Source organism: Melanaphis sacchari, unplaced genomic scaffold (genome assembly GCF_002803265.2).
Source record: "Melanaphis sacchari strain LSU unplaced genomic scaffold, SCAv2.0 Contig24_pilon_pilon, whole genome shotgun sequence".
NCBI classification, from domain to species: Eukaryota; Metazoa; Arthropoda; class Insecta; order Hemiptera; family Aphididae; genus Melanaphis; species Melanaphis sacchari.
Genome location: NW_020271125.1, coordinates 1287193 through 1306294, shown reverse-complemented (window position 1 = coordinate 1306294; position 19102 = coordinate 1287193).

Sequence of the window (19102 nt, the reverse complement as noted above, 5' to 3'; positions counted from 1 at the left end):
TTTTTCGAAATATTTAAGTATTCAAATACCTACACTAGTTACCGTTTTTATCAAAATATTATTCAATTGTTTAACTGAATTTAAATGTACAAAGTACAAGATGATTTAAAAATAAAATACAATTATAAAAGATTTGTGGAAAAAATGTAGGCTTTTGTCAAATTCTTAAGAATATTTCAAGCAATATTTATTTAACAGTTAAATGCTTTATTTTCAATGACTGGAGATATATAATTATATAATAATTATGTATTACCTATAAGCTTAATGAATCGCATAAAATAAAGTTAAATGAAGAGGTTATTAAAACTAAAAAAAAAGTAATCAACATCATAAAAATAAAACACCAAACAAAATAATGATAAAAAAAAATAATTATTTTTAACTTTAACAAAAATTTTTCCACGTGACTATTCAGTTAATAGCTTAGACGATCGATGACATGAAAATATATTGCAAACGATAAAACTTCAAAATCCTTGGACCCACATCGAGCGAAAACTGTTAAGGGTGGGATAGGAAAATGCCAAGTATCCAAGCAAAGGTTATCAAACGGAATAATCGGCTTGAATGCCAATCAAATCGTCTGGAAAAAAATATATATGTATAGTGTATGTACATGATACACATGCATACGTGCGTGCCCGCGCTTCTTATAGTATTTCTAACGGATTTTGTCAATATAGGACATTTTTTTCGCACGGTGTAACAATAGAAGAAACGTGACTTTTGGCAATAAAAAAAAAAAAGAGCAGAAAATTGAGTTTCCTTAGGGTGACATTTTGAACTAGGTTCTTAGAGAAAATGGGCTATCAATAAATTTTGGCCAACGAAAGCACTTTGGGGACAATACAGTTGGATTTCATTGGGCATAGAGAAAACGATCGTTGAGTTGATTATGTCGATAAGACATAAACTTTCACAAAGAGTACAGCGAACTGATAAAATACCAGCCATTAGAGGTACCAAAATCGTTGTAGTTTTGCTTCTATTTAACGTCACGATTATATCTAATGTTGTTTGCTTTTCCATTTACTTGTCAAATTAAAAAAAAAAAAAAGTTTTACATCTACTCAAATCAAATAAGCTTAATGTATCAATTCAACTTATACCTTAATCTCTGTAGTTTTAAGTTTTAAACCAAAATTATATGTTTTATCAGAAAATATATATTTATTGATCACCACTTATAGGTAAACTTAGTTAAACGTATATACATTCTACATTTATATAATTAAACTTATAGTTATTCAAACTGTTTCAAATAACAGATAAAATTTTAATTAACTGTGTAATATTAATACAAAATTAATTTCAGGTAATTAAACGTTATTATTTATTATTTTATTGTGGTTCTAAAATTCATATTTTTCATTGTTTCATTTTTTTACTTTTTCAATTTTAATTATTACTTATTTTACTTTATACTTTCTAATAATAAGTATATTTTTTAAATATTGTATATGGAACAAAATATTTTGATTTACTATAAAAATAATTTCATATTACGATAGAATAATTTTTATAAATAATTATATCATAAAAATAGATTCGTTAGATTTATGATCATGGCTGTTAAAAAGTTAAGTCTATTTATTTTATTAATTATTTTGATTAAAATAACTAAACTGTATCTTCTTTACCAGCGTTCAATTTTATACATAACGTTCACACTTCGTGGCCCAAAAAAATAATGTGTTATCTGTCATTTTAAATTACTCATATAATCGGGTCAATATTTTTTTAAGGCAACCTAACAAATATACTTTGCCATTCTCTAAAATACTCCATTCAACAATTAATAGTTCAAGCTATCAAAAACACTAAACCCACACTCAATTAGTCAAGGAAAAAATCTGATAGTAATATAAAATATTTCATCAAGATGATATTCTACTGAACTACACAACTTTAATCAGCCAATTAAGAATTATCCGTTTCATAAATGTTGTGAATAGTGGATTTAATGTATCTCTATATTATTAAGTAATCTGCCAGAATTAACAATATTATAATTGTTAACATTCTGATACTTAAAGATAAATTGTTTATAAAAAATACTAAACCAAAACATATTACATATAAAACAGACACTATAAAAAATTTAAAGTTTCAAAAATGTCTTAATACTCTTAATATTCTTATCAGTGCCTAGTTTGATTAATATATTGTGACATATAACTAATTATTTAGATACATTATAATTCAATGATCAATATTTTTAAAGGTTAAAATATCTTTTTGCTTTAGTATAATATGAAATAAAAATTCAATAAAAAAAAATGTTCCTCATGATTAATTCTTACAGATATTTAAATACATCGAAAATAAACAGTTTCAGTTTATTTTTTATACGCGTTTCAAGTCCAAATTTAAACAACAAATAGTTGTACTTATTTTTTTTTTTTAATTTAAAAGAAATATTCATCGTACTATAATAATTTGGAACATTTTAATAGGTATTCTTAAAATTATTATTTTACACACCATAAAATTTTCAAAATATTTAGAATTGTTTTAAGCAATTTATTCCTTGTATCTATTAACAATATTTACATTATATTTTAATTAATAATACAAATTATAAAATATTAGGCAATGAATCTAAAAAAAAATAGATCAAGTCACCACATGCGTCTACTGTATTACTAGATAATAAAAAATTAAAAACATCACAATAAATATGTAAAAAAATATCTTTAAGAATAAAGATAGAGACAGAACGTCTCCACCTTATGCTTAACCGTCTCTCGTATACAATAATTAAATTTATCAATTAATTTATATTTATCATGTACATCGCAGTAATCAGTTACTTATTCGATGACAAGGTATAAACTCCAAAATTACTAGGCTTTGAACAGCTTCTTTGGTTATAATATTTAAATAATAATAGGTACATTAAATTTTTACTCATAAAATTTAATCGTAAAAAACATTTAAAAAATATGAAACTATTTAAATCGTTGTCCTAATTAAAAATGTATTTATCGTTCACTAATTAAAAAGAAATATTCAACTATTCTAATTATTCTAATTATATGACCTATTTAGTGTATATTTAATACCTACTACACTTTTACTACGATGGCCAAATATGGATAAAAACTAATAATAACCCTGACTTCATGAAATTCTATATTTATTTTTAGTATTGCGTTAATTGAAGTTTTTCGTAATTTTCGTTAACAACTTTTGAATCAAGAAAAAATGATTACTCTAAAAACATAACCATAATAATTACTGAAACCACATTTTATAAGTTATTATTTATCATCGTATAACTTTTAAGAAATTATACTGGTCAATAAAAAAATTACATTCATTTACTATAAATGTGTGTCATTACCCATTAAATACTGCACCCAGTCCCTATCTGCAAAAAAATAACTATTCATCCTTATTTCAATAATCACAGTGAAGTAAGCTACTAGTTGAATGATGGTATTATAGTAAGCTATCCATAATTATTCACCAAATAATTTAACAGAGGTTACAAAATCAGAATTTTTTTTCAACTTACCTTTGGCCGGTTATTTTTAAAAATATTTTCATCTGATCTGTAAGCTTTTATATAAAAATCTAAATTGGCGTTCAGGAAAACGTTTAAAAAAATAGTTTATAATCATTTACATCATTAAATATTTAAGCAATGTTAATACTGTAATAAACATAACTACTAGAAAACTAGACTGACCGATTGTTTCCACTTACAAAAAAGTTGCAATATATAAACAAATTATCATTTAAGACATAGAAAAATTAAAATAATATTTCACAATTAAGACTTTATTATGTATAAGTTTTCTTGTCAAATTTAAGTCAAATTTTTCCAGTCGTATAACAAGCATGCTTGCTAGCAATTTATATTATAAACGCACTAAAATTATATATCCGATAGACGACAAAAGATACCATAACATTATCATCTCAGAAGAATGAAATTCCTAAATTCTTTCTAACAATAATTCCACGAAGAACTCATAAAAACGTGACGTTTAAATTTAAAGGATTCCGTTAAATAAAATACCGGAGCGATGGCAAGGATATTTTCTCAATCGCTAATAATGAATGAAACAAATAGGATGCGGAAGCTCGAGACGGCGATGACGGAAAATGTGAACTGGCGGTGTTGGGTGTTTGTAATAATAATTTTCTTTGAGAGCTTCGGGGCACGCGTGGATGGGCAGGAATGGCAAGCTAATATTAAATTAGAGAGATTCCTTGAATATATTGTTGAAATTTCATGGAAGTCTGGTTAGTGTTCAACAAATTCAAATCTATTCTAAACTCGTTTGTAACAAAAAAAAAAAAAATGGCCACGTCGGGATAAAAACAGGCAAAAAACAGCTTACGCAGTAAAAAATAAAATTAGCATGAAAGTAATGAATCAATAACATTTCTGTAACCTTAAAGATAATAATCTAATAAATATCGATAGATTTATCTTTGATCATAAGTCAAATACAAAATTTGTATCCATAATAATTATTAACGATACTTTGGTTGAAAATTACAATGTATTAATATTTAATATTTAAATTTTAAATGGGAATGATAGTGAAGAATATTTAAAAAAATATGATTAAAATGTGAACGTATCTGATTATTTGTATTACTTTATTGTATTATATAGTATTATCATAGTTTATTTATCATTAAAAATAGTCCAATTTTAAATGTATTTGCATTATAAATAATAATAATGTATTTAATTCGAAGTAATATTATAAATATTTTTAACTTATTTTATATAATAAAAATAATTTTGACTCTATTCACCATATATAAGACCTCCCTATTAGTAATACAGGAAAAATTAATCAGAACTCCTCATAATTAATATAATTTTTTCTTAAATTAATAATATATTGAGTAAAATAGACTAAAAATGGTAATAATAATTGTGTATAGATTTAAAACTAATTGTTAATACATTAAATTTTTAAATATATAGGCATATAGACAATCACCTATAATACCATACAACTTATCAAAATTGTTAAAATAGTGTACACAACATTTTTTTAAATAATTATTATGATGATCTTCTGTTTAAAATATCAGCTGATGTTTTGCTATGTAACTTTAATCCACTTGGTATAAAATAACGATATACCTACTTTAGTGGTATAAATAAAAGGTAATATTAAATCATAATCGTGACTTATGTTATAGTTATTACATTTGTATTTAATCAAATTATTTTTAAATAAATATTGAAGAGATTTACTATGATATAGAAGTTAAACGTTTAGTATAAATAATACAAATAATAATTTAAAACTATAGTTACTAGTTAACGTTAGAAAAATATTTTACTATTTTAATAACTTAAAAAGAGACATACAATTATGCTAATATGGATAGTACTGTTTAAAAAACATCATTACTTCAAAAATAAAAAAATAAAGTATTAAAGCAACTTTATCTAGAATTTAAAATATCGTTAAAGGGAAAACATATAATGAACCATGAAATCAAACACTTGTTTTAAACACATCTGAGTAAAAACCAATTTTCTTTGAAATTTCTTTATAATTTTACAAATATTAATAAATAATTTTTGACACTAACATAAATATTTTCAGTCATAATTTATTTTAAATTTTGGTTTTTTTCATATGATTGCCAAGTATTTGAAAGTTAATTTCAGTATTAACTAAAATAACAATATATATATATATATATATATATATATTTATATAATATATAAAAATCTTTCCCATTCCTGAAAAATATCTATTTACTATCATTATAGTAGTAGAATTTAAATTTACATCCAGTTTTTTTAACAACCATCTTCTAATTATTATAGCTTTGAAATTAATATAAACAGCAAAAATATTAGTTATTAGTTTATTACATATAATACCATTACACGCAATATTTAAAGTCTGTGCAGAGATATTACTCCCAAATATGGTAAAATTTACTTTATAAGGTCAATAAACATAAAAAAAATATATCTAATTTAAGTATTTGTTTCAATATTTAATTTATTTTTCAGGATTAATACTGTTGTAATTTCAAAACATGATTAAAAATTATTTTTTCAACACTTAAAATATTCTATTATTAAAAACAAATATACAAATACATACAATAATATTTAAATTATATTATACACTATGTCGAAATATAGTCTTTCAAATACCTAAAGATTCTAAAGTATTAAAAAAAATGATTATAGTCTTAATTTAATTTTTATTAAAACTGAGCAAGTTGACGGATTTATTTAATTCGTTAAATTAAGTCGATATAGAAAATAATAAGTTTAGTTATATTAAAAAATACCTGATAATTTTTATGATTTAGATAAAAATCAACTTGAATAAAAAATTTAATTTTTACTTTTTAATCGGATCGAAAAGGAAAATAGTATATCTTCAAAATAGATAAATGCGCATACAGGCATAACACAATCAAAATTCATATTAGGTAATTTAGGTGACATGAGTCACGAACATAGGTTCTATGACTATATAGCTTATAAAATAATGTGGCAATACAGAACAAATTCCTTAAAATAACCCTTAAATCACCATGTTTTATGCACAACAAACAGCTCCATAATGACACTGGAATCCCCTACCTAGATAAATGGATCCAAGATCAATACAAAAAATTCCACCAACAACTAAAATCAAGGAGCCGTTCACTACGAAATCGACAAACGAACAAAAAACCCCAGACTGAAACCTCGTCTCCCACAAGATATCTTCCTATCTGAAGAACCAACATCAGGATCGTTTGAGTCTGAATCAGAACAAACATAAACACACACTCACTACCTTAAAATAACAGCTTATATTTTATATTTATAATTATTTTATATCCTATATTTTAAAACATAAACATAGGTACAATACATAAGGAATTATCAAATTATATATTATCTTTTACTATCTATATATTCAAAAATAACATGTAAATATAAACCACAACTGTAAACTTAACTTTATTTGTTAAAATCTTATAAAAACAAAAATTTATTGAAACAAAAATATTAATAAATAAATAAAATAATGTGATTTTATATGAATACGTTATACCTAAATATAAAATATATTTATGTAATTTGTTTAGAAACTTTAATGGTATAAATAAATTTTTTACCCAATACCCATAATAGTGTATGATCAACATTTTATAAATGTTCGAATATTCATTTTCATTTTATCAAAAAAACACGAACGTCGTGAACTATTATCACATACAAAGTGTTATTTTTACAATATTAACTATGTATAAGAGGTCGAGCAATGTGAAATTCAAACTAAAATTATTTAAACATATTATTGTTTTTTAGAAATGTCTTTTAACATCTTGGAAATTTCTATGACATTATAACTAATATTACTGAAACAAACAAAATTATAAATGAATGGTTTGATTACAAATTTTACTAAAGTAAATTTAATATCTCTGTATGAAATTAATTTTGATTTAATCCATTATATTTGTTAAATAATAAAATGTAAGTTTAGTATTTCACAAAATTTAGTTGATTTCAAAAAAAGTAACGATTAACTTAACTTAAGCCTTGTTATTATGAATTTTATTATTTAACTCATTAATTTCTAGCCTTGTATTATTTTTTCATTTTTTTTCGATTTTATTTTACAATAAAAAATAATTAATAATTAAAAAATTGTTAATAATATATAATTCACTCAATAAGTAGGTATATATAAACTTTTTAATGCTGCAATCAATGTTCCTAAAGATAACGTAGATCTATAATATTGACAGAGACACTATTTTATCTGAACTATTTCGTTTTCAACAAAAAAATGTTGAAAGAAAAAAGACCTGAAGTAACACAATGATGCTTTGAACATTATTACTTTGAAGCATCTACTGAAAATGTTGATCGATGGTTCACAAATGTAATTATTTTACGAGTAGGTATAGAATAGATCATATGATGTGCATCCTATTGTAAGATGATAAAATGATATGTTTAAAAATGTATCCAATTGAAAATATCATTATTATATAAATAGAATCCTTTGAATGATATTCGTGTATATATTATACATATATATATACTTGGAACACATTTTGTAATGTTTCATATTTGACAAGAACATCCCAATAACATTTATAAAACAAATTATTCACAATGTTACACATTGAAGTGTCATAAAAATAAATTACCTATTTTCTTTCATGATATTTATTGAACTCAATGTTAAAAATGAAATGTGTTATTTTTAATTTAAAAACTATTCTTAGTGTGTATTAAAACAGTATTTACTTTGCTTATAGAAATTAATAAATTGTTTAATATATTGTTAGTTAACACCCCAATTAATCAATTTTAAGACTATTTTCTTTACAAAGTATATAATCAAATAATATAATTCTGATCGAATAATAGGTATTGATGTACTTGATGAATTATAAAAAATTTTTAGATGCTCATACAATAATTTTATAAGTAAATACTACCATTAATATTGATTAAAATATATAATTTATCAAACATTTAAAATTCATTATTTTTTTTTACGCCTAGTTGATATATTTTAACTTACAGTCCAATCATTTTAATTCAAGTCATAAATGAATAGATTTGAAATGTTAATTTTTAATGTAAGTTACTATTATCCGTCCCACAACGCACACAAAACATAGGTACCTACGCGTATTTTGCGAGGGACATGCGCGCCACGCAGAACTTAAATTCGACTTTAAAACATCGGTGATGTGTCATTATGATATTCGAACAGTAGTAGGTACACGGGTGTACAGAAATTGGTAGTCGATGAAAATTAAAGAGAAAATCTGAGGTTTGAGACTTTCGCTGTGCATACAATAATAGAGTACAAGAAAAACATACGACGCTAGTCCATTGTTGATTTGGAAGGGGTGGTTGGAGGGGTGAAATGAAAAGCGCTAAGGGACATGTCACCTGCGGCACATGGCGTTTCAACTAGGCGGTGGTAGACCCTTTTTATACCAAAACACATACACAAACGTGGCGTCGTTTTTGTAGCACAATCAGACAGCGGGAGCAAACACACACACACACACACGCACACACGTGCTCACTATACTTACACATACACATATTACACTCGACGACTGTCAACCGCAAACCGTTCATTTTTGCGTGCAGAAGTATAATGTAATATATATATATATATATATATATAATAGTGTGAAATAGAGAGAGGGGGGAGATATACCCAGTATGATTGGTACGAATATGTGTGTCAGTGTGTATGTGTATACATATAGCGGGAACGAGAAGTTTTGCCCGAAGCGGGCAGAGAGGGCTTTTTTTTCGAAGGATATAGCGTTGGCTTTTGACACTCAACGCGCGAAAACGCAAATAAAATAAACACACGCATTGCCGACTCACACAAATACATATACGTGTATATGTGTATTATAAATGAAAATATATATATTACACTCACACAAACACAGATAAACACATATTATATAGAGAAAGAAAGAAACGTGCATGCGACCTCTGTCCCGCCACCGCCACTCATTGTGATTGACTATACAGACGCCGCTGCTGGCTACCCAATGGTTACCGAGCTACCCGTAGTTTTTTATACGAGAATAAGTGCCAGTTTGACAATCAAATTTTACACACGGGACAGTATGGCCTAACCTCGTGATATTAATTTACCTAAAAAATATTTTCACGCGTACTTACACCGCTGGTTTAAGCTCCGTCACATTTTACTACGTAACGAATGCAATACATATGTATGCGCATAATATGCTACAGTTGCATCGAGCAGTAAATAGTAAACTTAACCGTCTTAGCCTTAGTTTGATGCAAAATACCACACGTGCTATGTAATTCATAGATTTATGTTTGTATTATAATTTATAGTTTACAATAAGGGATTGCTGTAAGATGCAAATATGTAAAGAACATAAAATCCTAAAATAATATTCTTTAAAAAGAAAACTTTAAGACAGGATAGGTCTTTTAAGGTTTCGTCGCAGCATATATCAACATTTTGTTATTGTGTTTATAATTTATAGTATTAAATATTTAAATATTAACAATAATAAAGCCATTTGGTTTTCAAATTCATGAGTATTTTTCTATAATTTATTATTTTAGGATTGAGATCTGTGAACACACTAATCGTATTTAACCGAAAACTTCAACCCGTTTTCTAAGCAGTCGTTTATATTGTTTAAGATAAACGAGAAAACGGTTTTCAAATAACACGAGTTGATATACATATGAGAATAAATAGAGACTTGATATTATAGTGTATGCATATTAGAATGCATGTTAATTAGCTGCGTGAAAGGCTGTGTTTATGATTTCTCATGAAAGCGGATATGTTGTAAGTATAACATGCAACAAAATTATGATTTCAATGTTTGATAATATTTTGTGAAATGAATATGTGAATAAATAGTTTATTGGACTGTTATTATTATATTTAAAGATAGTCATATATTTGTTGTTACATATCTAGTGATTTTTGATAAAAAAACTAAGAATAGTATACTAATTTTAATGTAATTGTAACGGGTGGACGGCTAGTTAAGCGAGAAAATAAATACTCTTACAAATAAATATTTACCTGTGCTAATGTTGAATAATTTCAGTAATTAGTAAGTAAAAATGTAAAGGAAAATATTTTATTCTATTCAACAACTATCGTATAATAATTCATTTTAATAAACTATTTTTTAAGCATATTCTTCGAAATAACCAACAATACCCTAATTTTAATACCGAATTGTTTACACTGCAGGTCTAATTTTATCAGGGACTTCCTAAACGCTTCTTCAACTAATCAACAAAAATTAAAATTAATTTCAATTTTAATTATCTAATTTATTGTTATTTATTCAACGAATTATTTTATCTGTATAAACATTTATTGTTCAATAAAGTAGATAATTATTAATTACTAATTATTTGTCGTAGTATAATATGTTAATCTAATAATAATATAATATAATCAGTCTTCTCTACGTAATACGCTATGAATAATATTTTAAAATTTTTCCAGAAAATATTCTTTAATAAAAAATAATCTTATTAATTGAATTGAAACCCCATGCATGTCATATATCCTTAATTTTTGTTAACTGTCGATTACCCAAACCTAAATATTTTCATAAATTTTCATTTAAAAAAATTTAAGTCAACTAGATCATCTTTCCGGTTGTCTAAGTAACCATACCTATCTCTATAAATCGGAATACATGCACCGAAAGAATATGGCTAAGCCAATGTGGCAATGTGTAAGATGAGAAGCAACACAATTAGACTGTAAGCAGCTGCACGAAGGCACGCCAAGAAATTATAATTGGCAATATATGGCCGTGAATCTTTGCGCTGCTCCTTCGAGGTCGGTACTTCCAGCTACTGCTGTAATGGACATCGTCGATTAGTAGTCCTTGTGCAGAATGATTCACCCACATTAATGTTTAATGCAGTGACGAATGAGTGTAATTGATTTAATGCAGCTCAGTATTCAAGTTTGTTAATACATCAAATGGCTTTTAGGGAAATAGATGTAAGTCGATGATTTAGTTAAACGCGGTTCTGCTAAAATATGGGAATGACTAGTGCTTGGAATTCTTCGAAATTTTGTTCATTGCTTGAAGATAACTTTTAAATAGAATGACTGTTAACTCTAGATCGCACATCTATACATAATACTACCCGTCCGACGAATATGTAGCACTTGATTGACCCGGGTACTTGTTATTCCAAACACCATTTGCTTTGTTATCGTTGTCGTTTAGAATGTTTTTCCTTGTCAAAAGTCTTTTTCAACTTGATACCTGTTCCGTCATCGACAGTAAATAATAGTCATCTTGCCTTGATGGCTGATATATACTCTTTCAATCCGAAAAAATTGTTCTATTGGAAAAATAAACAAAAATACCTAAATAATGTATAGGTATGTAAAATGATAATAGCTATTGTTTTTATTAATTTAATATGATTAATGAACATATATAATAAAATTATAGTTAATTTATAAAACCCACTGAAACTAAAAGAGTAAAATTATCATACAGGTGTAAAACCTCGAAATCTTCTAAAAACAATTTAAAAGTCCAATCCTTATTCTAAACAAAAAAACTTTTTTTCCAAATGTTCCTATTGCTTATGAAACAAGCATGCTCGTCGTTCTTTTTAAAAATAAAAACTTTTCGCCCTCAACAGCGCAAACTATAATCCTGTGTTTAAACCTGAGTGCTCACGGGAACGAAGATCAGCATTTTTGTAAACATTTTGATTATATATGACATCCTACGTGACAAACTCAAAATGCCCGAGCTTTCCGAGGTTTTCATTTCAGCATAATTTAAAAGGTGATTATGTAGGATGGTTCGCGACTGTCCCATCATAAAAAAAATGTACATAGAAATTATTAGTAAACGAAAATATACAAATGCAAAATAAACCGTTAACTTATTTGATGAAAATAGTATCTAATTAACACTTAAATAAATCTACAATAGTATTTCACACAAAATTTAAAACAATAGTTGTGCAATACATTCTTTTTAAAATAAATATTAATAAAATTAAAAATTAAAACATATCAAACTATTTTTATCTTTACTAATAATTAAAAACCAATAACATATTATGTAACATATTTAATTTCTTTATACATATTTAAAATATTTTTAAAATATTTTTTGTTTTATTTTTTAAAAAAATGGCTAAATTTGATATATTTATTAATTATTTAATGTAATAATAGTAATATATTTAACTAAATTTATGTTAAACTTAGGTTTAATAAAACATCAAAAAATTATTAGATATTAATTTAACGAAAAATGAACTATTTCATGTATACTGTTATATAATACTTAAAGTTTTTTAAGTTATTGTAGACAGATTATACGTAATGTTTAAACTATCTTTTATAATTTATTATTTATACATATTGTGGTCCTAAAAAATATACTAACAAGTTATATAATTATAAGTATTTCAACATTTATTTTTATTTAAACCGAAGAAATTGACTTTAAGAATTATAACAAATAATTATTATATGAAAAGTGGAATGGTTTCTCCAAAAGACTTTCCGTCTAATTGCAAATGGCGTATTTGTAGAAAAACATTGGAAGTACTTTCTCCAATTGTTCACTGCACCATATTAATAAAGGAAAAAATAAACGTTTAAATGAATTGCGTGGCACCTTATATTATTTAAAATAAAATGAAGTTTTTTTTAAGCTTATTCATAAAAAGCAAAAAGGGATTCGGTGTTTTCGTTTTGGTTGAGCGAACAATTTTTTCCGTCATGATTGAACTGATTGAAAAAAAATCGAACCGACTCATCGATTTAGGGACCTGGAATTTTCCTTTATTTATTTTTCATTTTTCTTTTTCTCAGCTCCAAGCTTAATTTAAATATTTTCCTCGGATACTGCGCATGTGTGTGTAAACGATGGTCGGAAGAGGTTAAAAAGCAAATTCCGACTGAAACACTCCCACGACTGCTAATGCAATTAAAATAAACATAAAAGGAAAAAACACGATCTCAACTTTGAATTGACGTTTTTTTTCGTGGTATCGTGATGTACTTAAGCCGTAAAAAGAATTTAAAATGATAGTTTGTTCAGTGAATGTGACTTATATAATATTATTAAAATTTAGTATCAATAATAAACGTAACTTCATAATATAGTTAAAGCTATAGACTTCAAATATTTAAAAAAAATAAATAAAAAGAACTTATAATTTAAAAAAATAATCTAAAATTAACTTTTAATAAAGGTACTTAAATTAAATAGTAATAATTTTATCAACAATAAAAAATATCGCAATGTGTTTAATCTTTTTATTATTTCATAATACTGGATACGGGTTTAAAAAAAATATGTATAATAATTAATAATTCCAACATTTTAATTTAAAATTCGATTACAACAAAAAACACTCCTTACATATTATATTATTTAAATTAAAGAAATAATTATTTTAAAATTCTAATTTGTAGTATATTAAAAATATATTCATCCACATTGCACATTTATTTTAATAAAATCGACACAGAATTGTATTTTTACATAGTTTTTAGTTTATATACCTGATCACAATAAACTCAGTTAAAATTGTACAAACTAGAAGTTAATACAGTTGAGATATTTTGAAATATTTTATAAGTATATACCTATATTTCTTTAAAATTTTCCTAGTACACACATTACAAGAATATAGGATTAGCTTTTGTTAAAACTTTTATTCACGAATAATAGTTTTCGTGAAATCAGCAAGTTTTCGTTGCAAGTTGGTTGATTAAATTATTTTACCTTTAAAAGTGCAAGTGTTCAACAATGACCTTGTGACTTCATAAAAACTAATTTTTTTTTCGCCCACAAACACTCGCATGTAAGAACTCTTTATACAATGGATGCTAATAAAAATCTTTTAGACCCTCATTCCCACTCACAGTAATACTGGATTCACAAATTTATCGTCGTCTCTATAAGGTATTCAAGATTTTATTGGAACAAAGTTTCAATCATTTTTATTAAATAAAATATAAATTGTGAGTACTGAGTATATTATTATTTTTTGATTAGCTAGAAGAAATGAAATTTTTAATAATTCATTCCTATCATAGCTTTATCATAAAAATATTGTTTTATTTTAAACAAGCGCATACCTATTTAATAATTATTTTGCTGATACATACATTTGAAATCTTAAACTTTTTTTTAGTTTTTTTTTTTTTATACATATAATAAAGTTATTGTTTATAGATAAAAGCTTGAAAATTTAATACAAGGTTCCTTATATGTTTCTCTTACAACAGTTTACTAAGTTAGAGCTTCTTACTACACGTTTAAAGTATAAATGTTAACAAAATTCTCCAAAATCACGAAAATATGTAAATTCTTTTATAGTTAGAGATTCGTGCAATCTTTATTTTAATATCTAAAGCTTTAAAATGTAATACAAGATTCCACATAATATTTTAAAAAAAAAAAATCAAAAAAAAAGTTTAATATAAAGCCTAATCTAATCTAACATAATATATTTTGTATTCATGGTTGAGATTTAAATGTTGACAACATTAGATATTCACACCTGAAATAATGGTTTTCTACCAAATTATATTTTTTATAACTAAAAAAATATTTATCTTAGATATTAAAATATTTTTTTAATAGATACTTAAATTATCTTCTTCATCTCAATTAGGTAGTTAAATTTATCACGTATTACTGTAGATAAAACAATATATTATTAATAGCTATATAAATAAATAATTAATATTCTAAGAAATATAACTATTGCAAGCCATCTCTTATCAAAATCACTTTTCATATACAACAATTTATTATCAAATTCAAATGTAACACATTCATTATAGTGTACTATACAATCACGGCTGTGATGTATATTCGACACCTTCTATACAGCAAACTCTCTTCTTCGACTTGTATTTGTTATACTGCACACGTATAATTCATAAACTTTCAGCATATGTTATATTATGTGCTATAACTAGAAATGTGAGTTTATATTATACAATGGTATAAAACTATATAAAACAAGGTATTAATCACATAATATAAAAAAAACTAAAGGCGTGTTTTTTTTAGTTATAATTGTCTTATATAAAACTATTATTATTTATTATTATAACATGCTGTTTTCCAGTTGCGTACTCATTCTAAAAATATCTATTGCTGCGAAATTGTATCCTTATTGACTTTATCAAACTGTATAATATTGTTATTGACGTTATTATATTATATTCTGATATTCTAGGTATTATTTAATAATAATCATTATTCAATAATGTCTTCTTGCGTTTGATACTTACCTGCTTGTTTTGATAGTCTGAATTAGGTTAAATTTAAAAATGAATAGGTCATCTATCAGTTAATAAGCTGTATTATCTATTTAAAGAAGGTCAATTCATATAATTTATAATTATTAATAAGAATTAATGTTTAAAATATTCTGTTTTGTACAAATAGTCAAATAATGGTAAAATAAAGGAAATATTGTAATTAATAATAGTAAATAGTAACTATTTAATAATTTGTTATTTGTTGTTTGTTTTTTCAATATATTAACTATGTTTCAACCTGTGTTAAATTTCCAAAAATTTAAGTTACTGCAAGATTCTATTGAGTATAAGGTATAATGTGTATAATAAAAAATATATATATTGTATTTTAACATATCTTCATAATATGGTACATTATGATAAAATTGGTAGTATAACTAAATATTAATTTTGTGAATTTGGTTTAAAACAATTCTTGTATTACTTATGTTTTTTTTAATTTTTTTTGACATTTTAGCCATTTTTTCAATCAATCTATTTTAAAATAATTCATATTTCATAATTAACAACGGTTTTATAATCTGTATTCGATTTCCAATTATTTGAAGTATTACTAAGTTCTATCTAATATAATATTGGTATAATATCAATATAATACAGTATTATACGAAAAAATATTACCTACAATATTTTAACATCTCTAGCTATAACTAAATGTCTATACATCACTTTATTTATTGTAAATATTTAAGTCTCACAAACCAACACATACAAATAAAATATAAAACAATTTTATAATTGTCATAAATTTATAACCTATATGGATACAAACAATCAAAAGATTCAATTGTTGTTTGATATACATTTTTTAAACACTAATTAAAAGTGTATGAAAACAAAATATTAATTTGACACATACCTCACATGTCAAGTTAAAATTAAATAAACATATATTTTATAAGTTTTTTTTTCACTTGTTAGCCAATAATATATCATTAAATTCAAATTTAACACATCCATTACACTGAGCTTCTAAATTACAAGATAAACTCGACATCTTATTATATACGGCTGAGCGACTTTCCAAGTTTATTTAGGTAATTTTATTTTCTTCTAAATGTCACATTTATTTTTTAATAAATTTCATTATACTTTTTATTTTTTTGTTTCAAAATTTATTTTTATTTTTTCTAAAAATACTGATTAAAATGGTTCACATTTAAACAAACATATATAATTAATTTAAAATAATGTTTAGTTAATGCAAATAAAACGCCTTGGTAAAAAAATAAAATATTATTTGTTTTCTAAAAATAATAAAATATTAAAAACAGCTAAATTTACAAATTTCTATTATTATACTAAATATTATTAAGGAAAAAATAGTTCTTACTTATAACAATCGCTAGAACACCTATTATATATTATGTGTCTGCCTATATTTTTTAATTTAATTAATTATGTAATGCTGAAATCGATATATAGCGAGTTATAAACTTAATTAAAATGTATAATAGTTCACAAAATCATATTATTAACATAATCATATTAAAAGTAAACACGTGTTCTTCATCAAAAATTAATTCAAGATCAATTAAAAATTAATTTTAAATATATAAAAATGTATTTCAAAAAATTTTCATAATTTAATAATTGTGCAAATAACTAAATAGTTTTAAAATAGCCAATCTATCTTATTTGAATTTTAATAGAAGGTTTTAATAAAATATACAATTTTTTTACAGGATATTTCTGGTTACTAGCGTGTTTTTAGATTTGTTAAGTAGGTATTAAAGAATTATATCACATACGAATTGTATTTCTATGCATTAATATAAAAGTTCAACGAGTAGGTACCTATTATACTACTTTCAGTTTATTTAATAAAAAGTACGTGACTATCATTTTTAAGTTAGTTACTAGTTGTCTTATTATATTTACAATTTACTAACTTAAGTGTTAAAAACACATTGAATTTAACACACCTATATGATTTTATTGAGAAAAGGGATAACCGAAATAATATAATAAGTGACATAGTATACGTTTTGCGTTTATGTGTTGTGTATTATATATTATTATTGTACTAAGTAAAAGTTCCTGAATTTAAAATTTTTTCGAATGATTTATTAAATTATTTTATGAAATATAAGTCACTCATATATATACGAGTATATTATTATATTGTTATATTATACAATTCGTTTTAAATTTTATGGAAAGTTATTTATTTTTTTATGTTTATACAATCAATTTTAAATTAAATATTAAAACCAGATTTTAAGTCATCATGATTATATTAAGTAATATTAAAATAGTATAAAATCGTGTTATTTTCTAATTATTCGATAAAGAATCTAAAAATTAAATAGGACTTTTAATTTATAACACAATATTTAATATTGATATCAATTAATAATTCATCATTAATTAGTCTTCATCATTGTTATAGACAATCTATATCATAAAGTATAATGATATTTTTAATCTTTTATAGATCTTAGTTTTAACATATTTTATTATGCATGCAATTTTTGCCTTTTCACTTCACAATTACAATCTAGTTAGTCAATCTAGTAGTTATAGTGTATATGAGTAATAATATTGTGCATTATATCAAATATATCATTATTTATTTATTTTTTTTTTTTTTTTTTATTGAACTTAAGCCCGGCAACTAGGGCCATTAGCTGTTTGTAGGGGTTATGAATTATGGTAAGGGGTAAGGTTGGTACGGTAGGTTGTATTTTTACGATTGTTACGGTTGATAGCAAACACGTGTATGTGTGGCAAGGTTTTTAACCACTATGATCCCGAGTGGTCACCCATCCGGGAACTAGTAGCTATAGCCGTTACTTACTCTCAGTCGCATTCCGCGACTGATAGCAGACAACGCGCCACACCAAGCCACTCATTATTTATTATACACATTATAGTATAATGATTGATTCTAAGCTTCTAATTATTCCTTTATATTAATAATGAATATTATGAATTTCATTATACAATATACATATCTATATTTTCAACATTTATTTCAATACAATAAAAACATAACTCATTTTCCAAGTGTGAAACTAATTATTATTCTATTATAGCTTAACCCAGAAAAGGGTTGAGAGACTAGTGTCATATATTACATTTACGAACGTTATTCAATTAACTTTCCAACAAACTCGAGTCTGCAATCGGCCAAATCGAATTAAGCCTCATACATGTGCGTGCGTATTATATATATACATGTGAATATGTGTGTATAGAAACTGAAATGTAGTTAGGGAAACAAATAGTTCACATGGAATCCTAGGAATTGTTTTAGA